Genomic DNA, 13,032 nt, shown 5'->3' on the forward strand with positions numbered 1-13,032 from the left:
CAGCGGCGCCACAATAGTCCGGTAACCCTTGCACGCAAAGCAGAGGTCATGTTTCCTCTTTCCTCTGCTCCTCCCTCTCTCACTTGATCTGCCCCCCCTCAGGGACTGACCTGTGCATGCAGATTAAGTGACTGAGTGCTGAGCCCACCAAGGCAAGGCACCATTACAATGAACCTGCTCAATCCGGTTACTGGCGCTGGGTTCACGGCTGGCTGCACCACGGGGGCCGAAGGCCATATCTACTGTACATCTGTCCACACGATGCTCCCCAGTGAGGATCCTGAACTGTGCCTGCACGTCCGGGTTCTACTGCATCAGGTGGATCATATTAAGGTCACTGTTTTACAGGGTGGTTGCTGAAGGATGGGGGGCTTATTGGGATATTCCATGGATACAGACAATTGTGGCTATCTTACAGCTCCAGGTTGATGGATAGTTTCAGCTCTGACGCACTCTCCTTTAATGCACCGGTACCTGCTTTTTTATTTTATTTTTGATTAACACTGTTCTCGATATAGACAATATCTAAACATTGGGAAAATTTCAATGGATGTCTGTGTCTGTCAGTCTGTCCAGCACTTTGGTCCAGACTGAAATATCTTAATGATCACTGGAAATAAAATTTTGTATAGAAATTCATGTTCTCCAGAAGATGACTCCCAGTAACTTTGGTGATCCTCTGACTTTTCCATTAGAACCACCAGCAGGACAAAGTTTTCGATTATTCAGTAAAATAGCTTGACATGTATTGATTGACACAACATTTTGTACGGACATTGATGTTCTCCACTGGATGAATCCATAAAATTTGCCACAGATATACGGTGTCCCTAGAGGATCAATTCTAATGACATTTGTGCCTTAACTTTTCATAGTGCCACCATTGGGAGTGAATTTTAATTTGTCCAGTACTGACAAAACTAGTGATGTTCCTATCATCCTCAGCCATACAATTTAGCGATAAAAAGCAACTGTTAGCATGCTAACAGGCTCAACTAAGATGGTGAACCTGGTAAATATTACTTGCTTAACATCAGCATATTGGCATTGTTGCTGTGAGCAAGTACATCTTTAGAGAGCTGCTAGCGTGGCGGTACATTACGTCTTCTTTTTAATTTCTCCTAGTCTGAACTGCCCGCAGTATGAAATCCAGAACGAAGTGCAGTGTGTGCTTTAATTTAGTAATATAGATAGACACAAAACACATGATAACAATCTTGGTTGGGGGTTTAAATGTTAAGGATCAAGTACTACCTACACAGCAGTAATACCCTCATCTCACCACAGTTCAAAGCTCAGGTCAGCATGGAGACCAAAACACTTAAAACAAACATGCTCACATACATTGTTACAGTTTCTGTTTATCATTAGCTGAGCCTGCAGAGCAGGGTAGCACAGTAAAGCGCTCTTCACCCCCTTGGTGCACTGCTGGAGCAGATACCTTACTTAAATACAGTCTTTCACACACTATCAGTTCCTATTGCCTTTATAAGAACATTTGACCCCCCCTTGGCCCTACCTTCATGGGAGCCTCTGCTTCACAGTCTTGTACTAGTCCATCACTAAACAAGTGGATGCAAATGTGCTGACCCCACATTAAGTTAACCGTAGGAATTGATGGGGTTTGGTCCAGCGCCAGGTAAAGGAAAGTGCTGGAGCCGGTCGACAGCAGGCCCATTGTTCATTGTGGCGGGAGGGCAAGGTCATAACAGAGAGACACGCAAGTCTGAATTGATGCACAAGTCATCTGTGGCAGGGGTCTTGAGATATTACACCCTTTCAGAGGAAGTGTCACTCGCATGTCTAGCATGCATCAGAGGCTGACATTCTGTTGTGAATCCTATGGGTCACGGGATTCCTGTGGGATGGGAGTCAATTTCACTAATCATCCTGGGACTGGGACGGGACAGAAAAGACTGGGACGGGAAAAAGTCAATGGGAGTGTGGCGGAGAGGGGGATCATAAGTCCATTTTGTATATGAATAAATGCTACTTTCAGAGTGTATTGTTGGGAACGATATGGGACGGGAGTCACTCTTCTGGGATTGGGATGGGACAGGAGTTTTTTTATGGGTGCAGGATGAGACAGGAGTGAAAATTCACTCCTATGTCACCCTCTAGTTTGTGTGGCTCTTAATGCTAAACATTAAACGCTTAATGAAGAAATATAAGAAATATAGCGGTTAAAAGTGCACAAAATATCAAGTTCAGACAGAGGTAGTCTTAGGCTCAAAATATATTTAAAGGAACAGTTTGACATTTTGGAAATATACAATAATTCACTTTCTTGGACAGCTTACATACATACTGAATACAGACTGAAAATAAACACACAGTTAGCCTGACTCTGTTTTTCATACAGATTCAACAAACTAGAAAAAATATGTTAAGTGTTATTAAGCTTAAGAGGTGCTGGTAGGCAGATTTTTACCTTCAAACAGAGCCATGCTAGCTGTTTCCTCCTGTTTACAGTCAGTAAGCTAAGTTAATCGGATATGTCTTCTCGTCCAGTTCTTGCCAAGAAAGCAAATAAGCGCATTTCCCAAAAATTATCTTTGGGCCTCCCTGCGGTCATTTGTGTAATTTTGAAAAGTAGTAGAATGATTAAAAAGTGTGACTTCAAACCGAGACATAAAGGAACCATGAAAATTCCTCATCCCTTTTCAAGAAGTGAGACAGACAGGCACTTTCAGCCACATTGCTGCTGAGACAGAGAGGGAAACATCAGTTGTTTAAAATAAAGCACTTCTAATTTACTGTCCTCTGACATTTATTAGACGACGATTCTGACTGAAAGGTTAGGAGTAACTTCAGGAGACTCTTCCGGCCCATCAATCCCAGTTTCTTGGAAGCAAAACAAAACAGCTCAAGAGCAAGAGTTACATGACATGTATCATTTTAATAAGACGTCTATGAATGACATGAAGCAATAGAACTTACAATAAAGAAATAACTCAGTGTAACATGCATTCATGTTGAATACTAGTCATGAAACTAGACAGATTAAAAGGAAGTCTATCAGCTGCTCCATGAGCTCAGGGAGGTTTAATAGTGCTTACTGTGCTAGCTTGGATGTGGAACTGCGAGTGCGACTAGTTTCAACTTCAGGCTGGTTCAAACCGGTCAGTTGGTATGACAAATCAGTCTTATGGAGGAGTATACTCACGACTGGGGCCTTGCGTATTCATATCAAAGAGCAAAAAATAGAGAAAGCAAATATCAGTGTCAAAAATTAAAATGTCTTATCTGAGCTTGGGCCTTTTGATGTCACATGAAACGCCTTCTAAAATATGTGACAACAACAACCACAAAGAGGCAAAAGGCAGAGGGGAGTTGGAATGGGCGAGAGAGATAAAGAGGGAAACGCAGAAATTAGGTCAACAGTCATTCCATTTCTACAGCATTAGGGAAGAAGCATGCACACTGCAGTACTAAGGGAGTGACAAGGTTAAGAATATAGCATTAAACTAAAGTGCTGCTGATTGTAAGTCCGTGTTTTGGAGTAGGAACGGACAGCAGGGCCAAAATCATCCCCTCGTGCTCCAGTTTGGGCAGCAGCACGTGGCGTAAATAAATAACAGCCATGTGTGTAAGCCTTCATCTTCAAGCTGTCAACATTTCTCCTGCCAACGCCTAGTAGAAATACAAAGAAAACATAATTTTTCTGTATTATTATACAGCTATTACACAAGAGACAAGGGATGGATACAAAACAACGCAAGAATGGCTCAAGGACATGTCGTAAATACACAGGCTTTCAAACATTTGAGAAGCTAATCCCAGAGGGGGAGATTTGTTGCAGAGATGGAGGGGTTTGCACACAAGCACAACAGAACATAGAAAAACAAAAAAGATGGATCTATCACATGTAGCATGTGTGGTGTTACATATTTACAACATGTACACAGTATCCCCAGGCAACAGAAAATGCTGTTAAAAGTTTCATTTGCTGTATTCTGCAATAGATCATCCATCATAAGGAGTGTGATATGACTCTCAAAGTAGCATTTACACTACAGATTCCATTCATTTTCCTTTTGTTTTGTTTTTTGTGTTTATTTCGGCGGCTCTGTATTGCAGTGCAAATTGGATGTTGGATGAAAAGTACTCAGAGCATTACTTCACTAAACCCTTGGCTGTAAGACAACATCCCTGCTTTTCATGGTATTAGCCAATTTGTCGTCCAGAGCAGCTTTCATCAGTGGAGCAAGGATGAAGATTTATATATATATATATATATATATGTATATAATATTTGTTTTTATAACACAATTAACTTCCAGTGGTGAAATGTAACGAATTACATTTAATGCTGTACAGTGTACTAACTTAAGTGCTGTACTTAAGTATAGGTTTGAGGTGTCTTTGTTATTTTTCTAAAGTTACAAGTTACTTTGAAGACTATGGCTTTACAGACAACATGTAGGTTTGTAGAATATGGGGCTTCACCCACCAACAGTGGTGGGAAGTAGGAACATATAAAGGGTAAGTGCTGTATTTTGCAACCAGGTCCCTATTTTCAACAATACTGGACCAATTTCAAAAACTGTTACCCCAGTTAGTCACATAGACACAAAAACAAAGGAAAATGAGGGTCCAGGTTAAAAAAAACAGCCTTAACCTTTAACTAAATTCCTTATTTTTCTTTACCTTTCTGTATAAGATAATAACAAATGTAAAATGTCTGCCTCAGTTGTTTTTAATCTGCTGAATCTGCCCCTCTGTCCCTGTCTTCAGCCATATTTCCATTTATCCAGGCCATTCTTCATCCATCCACCAGATTCCATCAGACTTTCCCACCAGTTCCAGTCATGTAACTTCTACACGCACCTTCTCACCTGTTCCTCACTCTTTTTTTACCTGTCAGTATTTATTCCAGCCCCTTTCCCCCAGTCAGCTTGTCAATGTTGTTATTTGGCACGCAGCCTGTGCTTTCTAGACTCCATAACTTGTACCTGAACCTGTACCTACAAGCCTACCTGCCCCATTCCTTTTTTACCAGTGGACTCTCTGTTACTTCAGTTTGGACTGCCATATTTTGCTGCTAATACTTTTAGTAGTATTTATACATTGTTGTAGTGCTACTATTACTTGCTTAAGTAAAGGATCTGAGAACTTCTTCAATCACTGACCTCTAATATATATATATATAGTATTAGTTCATAGCAGGTCAGCTTCCCCTCAATCAGCTTAAAATACAGCTTTCATGTCAATGCATCAATAATTACAATTCAATTATATTATACCTATAATACTATGTAAGTCTGCAAGAGGCCATTCTGCATAAAGCGTGCTTGATAACTTTAGAACATTTTGCTGATAATAGCTCACTATTTAGTACTTCTACTTAAGTAAGATTTAAAATGCTGGACTTTTGCTTGTAACATTGTATTTCTATGTTGTGGTTTTGCTAATTTTACTTTTAGACTCTGAGAACCAGTAAAATGCATTGTTTCATTATGTAGGCTGATCACAAATACAGCAGTATTGTCTGTTAACATATGGTCACCCTATCGATGTGTAACTCTAGGTTTGATGAATAATCCACATTGTCTGATCTTCACCTATTGTCTTAGATGAAGACAAGACACGAAGGGAAACAGATGGTAACTGGCAAACTTTATGTAGAGGCATCATTTGTATCTCCTTAATGAGTCCGTTCATTAAGAACAATTGGGTCCCTTTCTCCCCAGCCTGAAATGCCAGTAGATGGGATCCGGTCTGTCCTGTATATGCATGGTGTTGATACCTTTCACCTTTAAAACTCTCCCAATAAAGATCGAGTGACAATGTCATGAGAATAAGGTTAGTACAACAGCTAAAAAGATTACATCTGGATACTTGTAGAGTAGTACAGCAGTGATGTGATATGGATCTCGGCCTGCGGGGAAATTAATTGGAAAATCCTGCAGCCTGATTCCTCACTGATCAGTCAGGTTAGACCGGCATTGTGGAACAGACTGCAGCGTGGTTGGCAGGACTCCATCAGCTTCATCATTTACGTTGTTGTACTTTCTGTGTGTGCAGTCTATAAAGTCACATTTTCCACAGAGCCCCGGTCACGTAAGCCTCCCACAGCCCGGCTGTCAACACTGGTGGTGGGCAGATACTGTTCATAAAATCCATCTCTAGTTGTCATGTTGTGTACTGTTTGTTGAAACATGTCGTTTGGAGAGCAAATACGTCTTCTGTAGTCACAGAGATGCTGATAGTAGTAGAGTGAGTTTTTAGGACTCCATGTATGACTTACCATGATGAACTTGATGTTGTGTGAGAGCCCGCTACAGGCCGCTCAGGTTCAATGCAGCTGGGTGGTTATAAAATGAATGCTGCTCTCTGGTGGTAATGTTGTGATGTGCAAACCAGTGACCAGCAGAAGATTTAACTCGTGGAGAGGTGACAATTCAAATATGGGGCCAGTTATCACTCGTCACCAGTATTAATATTAATACTTAATGGCAATCTGAATCAGTCCAATAATCGGAATCCAATAATCAGATTGTCAGATGAATGAGCCCTCCATTATGAGATCTGCTACTGAAGCAATCAACAGAAATTGATTTTGCATGTAGGTTTATTAGTATTAGTTGACACATAATTTCTAGATGAAATGCACACGTTAAGTTGATTGTGCATTGTCAGCACTTCAGTCCTGTTACCTTTAAGTTACAACAATATAATTTTCTCTCTTTTGAAACAATGTGCGTATAAGATGTGACTCATGCCATGAGCAGTGGTGAGGTGGAACTACACATCACAGTCTGCTTACAGGTGCAACATTGCAACATGATGGAAAATTTAAAGACTGGCTGATAGATTTGCATATTAAGAGGTCATATTTGTAGCTCCCTATGGATAATGGAATATGCTTTTATGAATCTAATTTTCATATTTAATAAAAAAAAAATAGAATGTTTCATATGGTTGTGTGACTGCATGCCTTTGTACCAGGTTTTCCCATTGGGGGTTAATCATTACCATACTCATCCTTTTCTTCATCATTGTGGGAATAAACAAATAAGGAGAACTCCTGTTTTGTTTAAATCTAGTGAAGCAAAAGGTCACAGGAGAACAAGAAACAGACATTTACCCAGGAAAATTAATGTTGCTGCAGTAAAGGTCAATAAATGACACGGATTAGTTAATGCCTCTAATCATTAAACAAACAAAAGTACAACCTGTCCACAATGCAGTGCTTTTGAATGTGAGAAGAGAAGTGATATACTGAGTATATGCAGGGAAACTTTATAAACAAAAATGATAAAAATGTAGTTCTCTTCTTGTAGCTAGTGAGGCCCAGCCTACTTGTTTTATAGTAAAAGTTGCCTTAAGTTAGAGTGAGCTGCATGAGAATAAAGGATTAGTCTCCATAGTCGAGCATGTTGACAATAATTTACCAGTCCTCAAAACAGAAACATGCTTTATTCTGATGAGAAAAAGATTTTTCCAGAGAAGTTGCTACAGCACAGGATATGTGGTGTGGGTACCGTAAATGAGGTATAACCCTTTATTTGCTCATATTGTACACAGTTGTTAGAATAGGAACATAAGTAAGTTCACTGTACTTACATAGCACTTTTCAATACCAGGGTTTCAAACTGCTTCACAGTTACAAAAAGGACAATACAAACATTTAAATAAATAATTAGCAAATAAACACAAAAGCTGTTTGAGGAATGATAACAAAATTGGGCGAGTAAGCAAAAATAAAATGCCTTTGAGAATAAATGGGTTTTGAGATCAGATTTAAAGAGGTGGTATTATGCTCATTTTCAGGTTCAAAATCTTAATTAAGGGTTATACCAGAACAGGTTTACATGGTTTCATTTTCAAGAAACACCATATTTTTGTCATACTGCACATTGCTGCAGCTCCTCTTTTCACCCTGTGTGTTGTACGCTCTGCTCTTGAGCTACAGAGTGATGCATCTTACTTGTACAAAATCTTTGCTGGGAGTTGCACATGTGCTGTTCCCAGGTAAGGACTACTAGCCAATCAGACGCAGAGAAGGGTGGGTCGTAAGAAACAAGGTAGTGTGATCCAAATCAAAGCCACTTCAGACTACCACTACAAAAATCATCATATTTCAACTAAATTTTACATAAAAATTGGCCAAACAATTTGAACGTTTGCTCAGTAGCTTTCACATCAGGAGTAACGTTAGCATTATAGCTATAACTTTAGCTGTGTTAGCCAACGTTTACAACAACTCCGCACTTGAACAGTCTGTGAAGTTACATTGCCGTGTTTATTTTAAATATAATTCACAACCAATAAAGCATACTTACAGGTTGACTCTCCGTTTTCCATTGCAGATAGTACGTAGCGTGTCGTCATAGCAACGCCACACACAACTGCCGCAACATGTTCAATGCGACACACACACCAGCGATCCACACAGCTTTCTCTTTTATAAGTTAAAACATTTCAACATTCCTCAGAATGTAAAGACAGATAAGTGGTATGAAAACCTTCCAGCTGTGTTTTCTCTGCCGTTGTTGCTGCAGCGGTCTGTGTGACGGCGGGAGCAGAGGGCTCTGTGAGCGGGCGGCTGACCGGCCTCACACGCAGCCACTTGCTGAGCTCCTCAACTCCGAAAATATTCAAGCACATTTTTGTTCACCATCACTTCTCGTAAAACTGTCAATATTCAAAATCTACACAGCTCATTTCTCACGATTTTAGTGATGAAATTCCACACGAAACTGTAAAATATAAAACTTGCTGGCCTCAGTCTCAGAATATTCTCTCTGACCAGTCAGCAGTCTGTCGTGTATTCTAGTTACATTTTAGTATCCCTAAGCTCGCTTGGAACCTCGACGGAGGTGAGGTGATACGAAAAAAAGTACCTGGAAGCAGGTACAGGTACAACATTTCTACAATGGAAAACCAAACAAAGGTGAGTCGAGCCAAAGGGCCTCCGCTCACACTAGCTTGGTTTGAGGGCGTGCCTGACCCCGCTTGCTGCTTGGCAAGCTTTATGACGCGTTTTCCTTGTGATGTCACAGTGAAGGAAGTGAAGGGCTGGACTACAAACGAGTTGTTTTCAGGCAGTTCAGAGCAGAGTTTTCTGTGGGAGATGGGAACTCCCTTTTGAGCTGGACTTTGGGCTTCTTCACTTTGCAAACCTATTACATGCACAAAAAAGATATACAACTCAATAAAGGAGAGGGGGAAAGCCAAAAAGCATAATACCACCTCTTTAAAACAAAGAGAGAGACTGTTCCATATGGAGCAAAAGTTCAGGCGCCTGTAAGTGTGTAACTGTGTAACTGTGAGTGGAGCAAAACCAGGAGTCCTTGTTCTAGTGGACAGAATCAGCAACTCAATGTTACAGGGTGGAGCCAAGTTGTGTAGTGCCTTAAAATGATCATCATTGGTTTTTTTCTTTTTTAAATAAAAGCATTTAAACTGGAATCTTTAATTCAACAAGAAGCCAGTATATTGGAACGAGTGCTGGCATAATATGGACACGTGAAAGGTCTTTGTATGTGATCTGGCAGCAGAAAGTTTAACTAAATGTAAACATGCTACAGCTTCTTATCTTGAATAAGAATACAGAGCAGTACAGTTGTGAAGACATAAGGAGACAAACAATGGATGAATTGTTCAAGCTGTTGGAAAGATAAGAAGGGACGCAGTTTGGCAATGTTCCTGAACTGACTGAATAACTGAGAAAAGATTTTTTTTAACTGACTGGTAAGGCCTAGGAAGCGTGCGCAGCACTGTCTGTAGAGAATGGGCTTAATTATGACCAAGTTAAGCGTGCTATCCTGAGAGTTTACGAGTTGGTGCTGGAGGCATACCGACAGCGTTTTCACAGACTTTGGAAGACCCGATCAAACCTTTACAGATTTTGCTCGTGAAAAGGGTATCCTCTTTGATAGATAGAGTGCAGTCTCATAAACGGACACAAGAGATTGGTCTGTCTGATTCAACTGCTGCTTCTGTTTTTCCTAAAGAAAGCATGATGGTCCGGTGAGGCTGAGACTGTAACGGACTCCGTGAGTGAGTCTGGCGCTGTTACACCTTTGCCTCTCGCTCACGATGCTTCGATTAAAGCTCCAAGATGCCATCCTTCCATGGTCAAATGTGTGAGACCTACGTCAGTTGCAGAGAAAACAGAGGGGAAGGGCAACCAAAAACTCGACACTTTAAAGAAGGAGTCCTTGAGTTTTAGCCCAGCTGCAGTTCTGTTAGACCATAGAGTGCGTGGTCCACCAAAGGTGTTAAATGAGGAGATAAGTGACGTGTCTCCCAAAACTAACTTGTTGTTTTTAGTGTCCCTGTTCAGGGAGCGATTACAGCATGCTGTCAAGTCGGCGACGGAATTGTTTTCCTCCTCACAGGTCTGTGTGGCCACAAAGAAGGTGAAAACAGTCTGTCTGGCCTATAGAGGGTATGCGCATGATGTCACAGAACGCAGTTACGCTCACTAAGTGGCAGGAAGACGAGCAGCAGTGTTAGCTTGAATCAGCTAAAACACAAACATCACATCTAAAATGGGAAAGAGCTGGACCACTGGTTCTTTGGTAAGCAGTAAGCTGTCGAGTCCGACTGCCTTTAATTTGAGCAAATAATCACTTGTTTTACTCTTGGTTTGCTAAACGTAGCCATGGTAACAGATATTTTGCCACTCAGTCCAGCGTGTTCCGGAAGAGGAAGTGACATCAACGCAGACCCTCTATTGTGTTGCATCCTGTGTTGTTTGATTTACTTAATATAATTCACATTGTCTCTGGTGTGGGCAGAGATCGTTTTTAGTTGATTAAACACCTTTTTGTTACTTTGATTAGAATACATACATTAACTTGTTTTGAGTCATCCCTGGTTTTTCCACCCGGTTATTTATCTCTTTCTTTGTCCCACACCCCTAGACAAGCCGGGGACGTAACAGACGCGATGGAACCTAAGTGCTGCTTCAAAAATTTAGTGAAGAAAATTTCTTCCCGGGATTGGCGACCTGTCCAGGGTGTACCCCGCCTTTCGCCACCCTGTACGCAGGATAAGCGATTGACAATGGATGGATGGAATATCTTCCCAAAGAAGAGGTACAGAGTCAAAGATGTGATGAATCAATTCTTTATGTGGCCACGGAGAGAAAGATCACCTTTCTCTCCCAAGCTGAGCACTTTTCACTTCTTAAATACAAACAAGTACAAACACTACAGCCAATAGTAACTGCAAAGACAAATGGCAAATAATATCTGGAGTATTTGCATACACTCAATGGCTCTTCCTGAGCTGACAAAAGGAAATGCAAATGTATAGAGAGAGATGAGAGAGAGATGTCCATCTACTCCTATCGTCTCATCAATTGGACAGTGTTAAAATCTCACCTCCACCTCCTTTATTGTAGACCAGGACCCTCCGATTAGTAATCAATGTGTACTTACAATCATTGTGTGAAGACTTATTTCTCAGAGTTAAATATAAGTCCTGAGAATCTGCAACCTCAAATTTATTTCTCACATTGGTGCAAAGACAAGTTTATCCATTTTGTTGAGATTTAACTGGAGGAAACTATGAGACATCCAGGCACTAATCTCATTTTGTAAAATGGCCAGTTTTGAAAGTTCACCAGGTTTCACAAATATGTACAGCTGAACATCATCAGAATAGATAAAAGACAGTCAGACTGATGGATAAAGGGAGCAGGAAAATATAAAGGGAGAATCAAACTGCTCCTACAACAGCCCCTTGAGCAGGTGCACAGGATGGGGGGAATATGAGGAGGGCCCACAAAGATATTAGAATGAGTAGACATGGAGGGGCCCATAGAGAACGCCTATGTATAAGGCCCAGAATCATGTACTACACCCCTGCCCTTGAAGAACACCACAGGTCCAAGGAGCACAATCAGCACTTTGTCAGCGATGGCCACAAAGAAGTTAAAGGGGAGAAAAATCCTTCAAGTGCTTTACCAGATATCCCCACCCACTTTCTAACATGATCCAATACAACTGTAGGGTCTATTGTATCAAAGGAAGTGTTTCAACCCAGAAGGCTTTCACCATGACTGCAACAAGATGTCATTTGTGACTCCAAGGAGAGCTGTCTGTGCTGTGCCTCTGATGGAAACCAGACTGGAATTAGTCTAATAAGTTGTCCATGAAGAAGTAACAACTGTACAGATTGGTTTTGCAAAATTTGAAAAGGTTAAGTCATAAGCTTCACAGAAAACAAATGTATTCACTTGTATGCTTAGTTGATCATTATTGTTAAAATGTACTTCCTAAATTAATTTTCTCATTCTCAGCCTAGAGCTCCCACTAAGAGAACAGAAGACAGATACAAGTAAATCTTAATGGTAGTCTGCCAACAATGTTAATCTGCAGCACTACTTTCCACACTCACAGTGGCATTCTGCCATATCTGAGTTTGACAGCTGATACTGTCACATTGTGTGCCTGTCTGATCTTTAGTTCTCAGCCAGTTTTGTTTTAGTCAGTTCTGTATGTTATTTAGTCTTTGTTATAAACTCAGCAAAACAATAAAGGTCCTCTCAATTTCAGCTGCTTTTATTTTCAGCAAACTCAACATGTGCAAATATTTGTATGAACAGAAGATTCAACTACTAAGACATAAACTGAATTAAGTGTCACAGACATTTGACTAACAGAAATTGCAAAATGTGTCCCTGAACAAAAGAAGGTCCAAATCAAAAGTAACAGTCAGTGTCTGCTGTGGCCTCCAGCTGCATGAGGTAGTGCATCTCCTCCTCATCAACTCACCAGACTGGCCAGTTCTTGCTGTGAGATGTTATCCCACTCTTCCACCAAGGCACATGCCAGAACCCGGACATTTCTCGGGGGAATTGCCCCAGCTCTCAAGGGTACCGCACGAGGTAGGAGGACGTCTTCCCTGTAAATCACAGCATCAGTCCGACACGTCAGTCAAGAGCACTTTTTGCCAGTCCTGTCTGGTCCTGCGAAGGTGGGTTTGTGCCCACAGGTTGCCAGTGATGTCTGTCATGGACCTGCCTTATAACAGGCCTGCGAGCCCTCAGTCCAGCCTCTCTCAGCCTATTAC

Source organism: Micropterus salmoides, unplaced genomic scaffold (genome assembly GCF_014851395.1).
Source record: "Micropterus salmoides isolate LMB-PRFRI ecotype aquatic unplaced genomic scaffold, ASM1485139v1 Ms_hic_scaffold_7, whole genome shotgun sequence".
Lineage (NCBI taxonomy): Eukaryota > Metazoa > Chordata > Actinopteri > Centrarchiformes > Centrarchidae > Micropterus > Micropterus salmoides.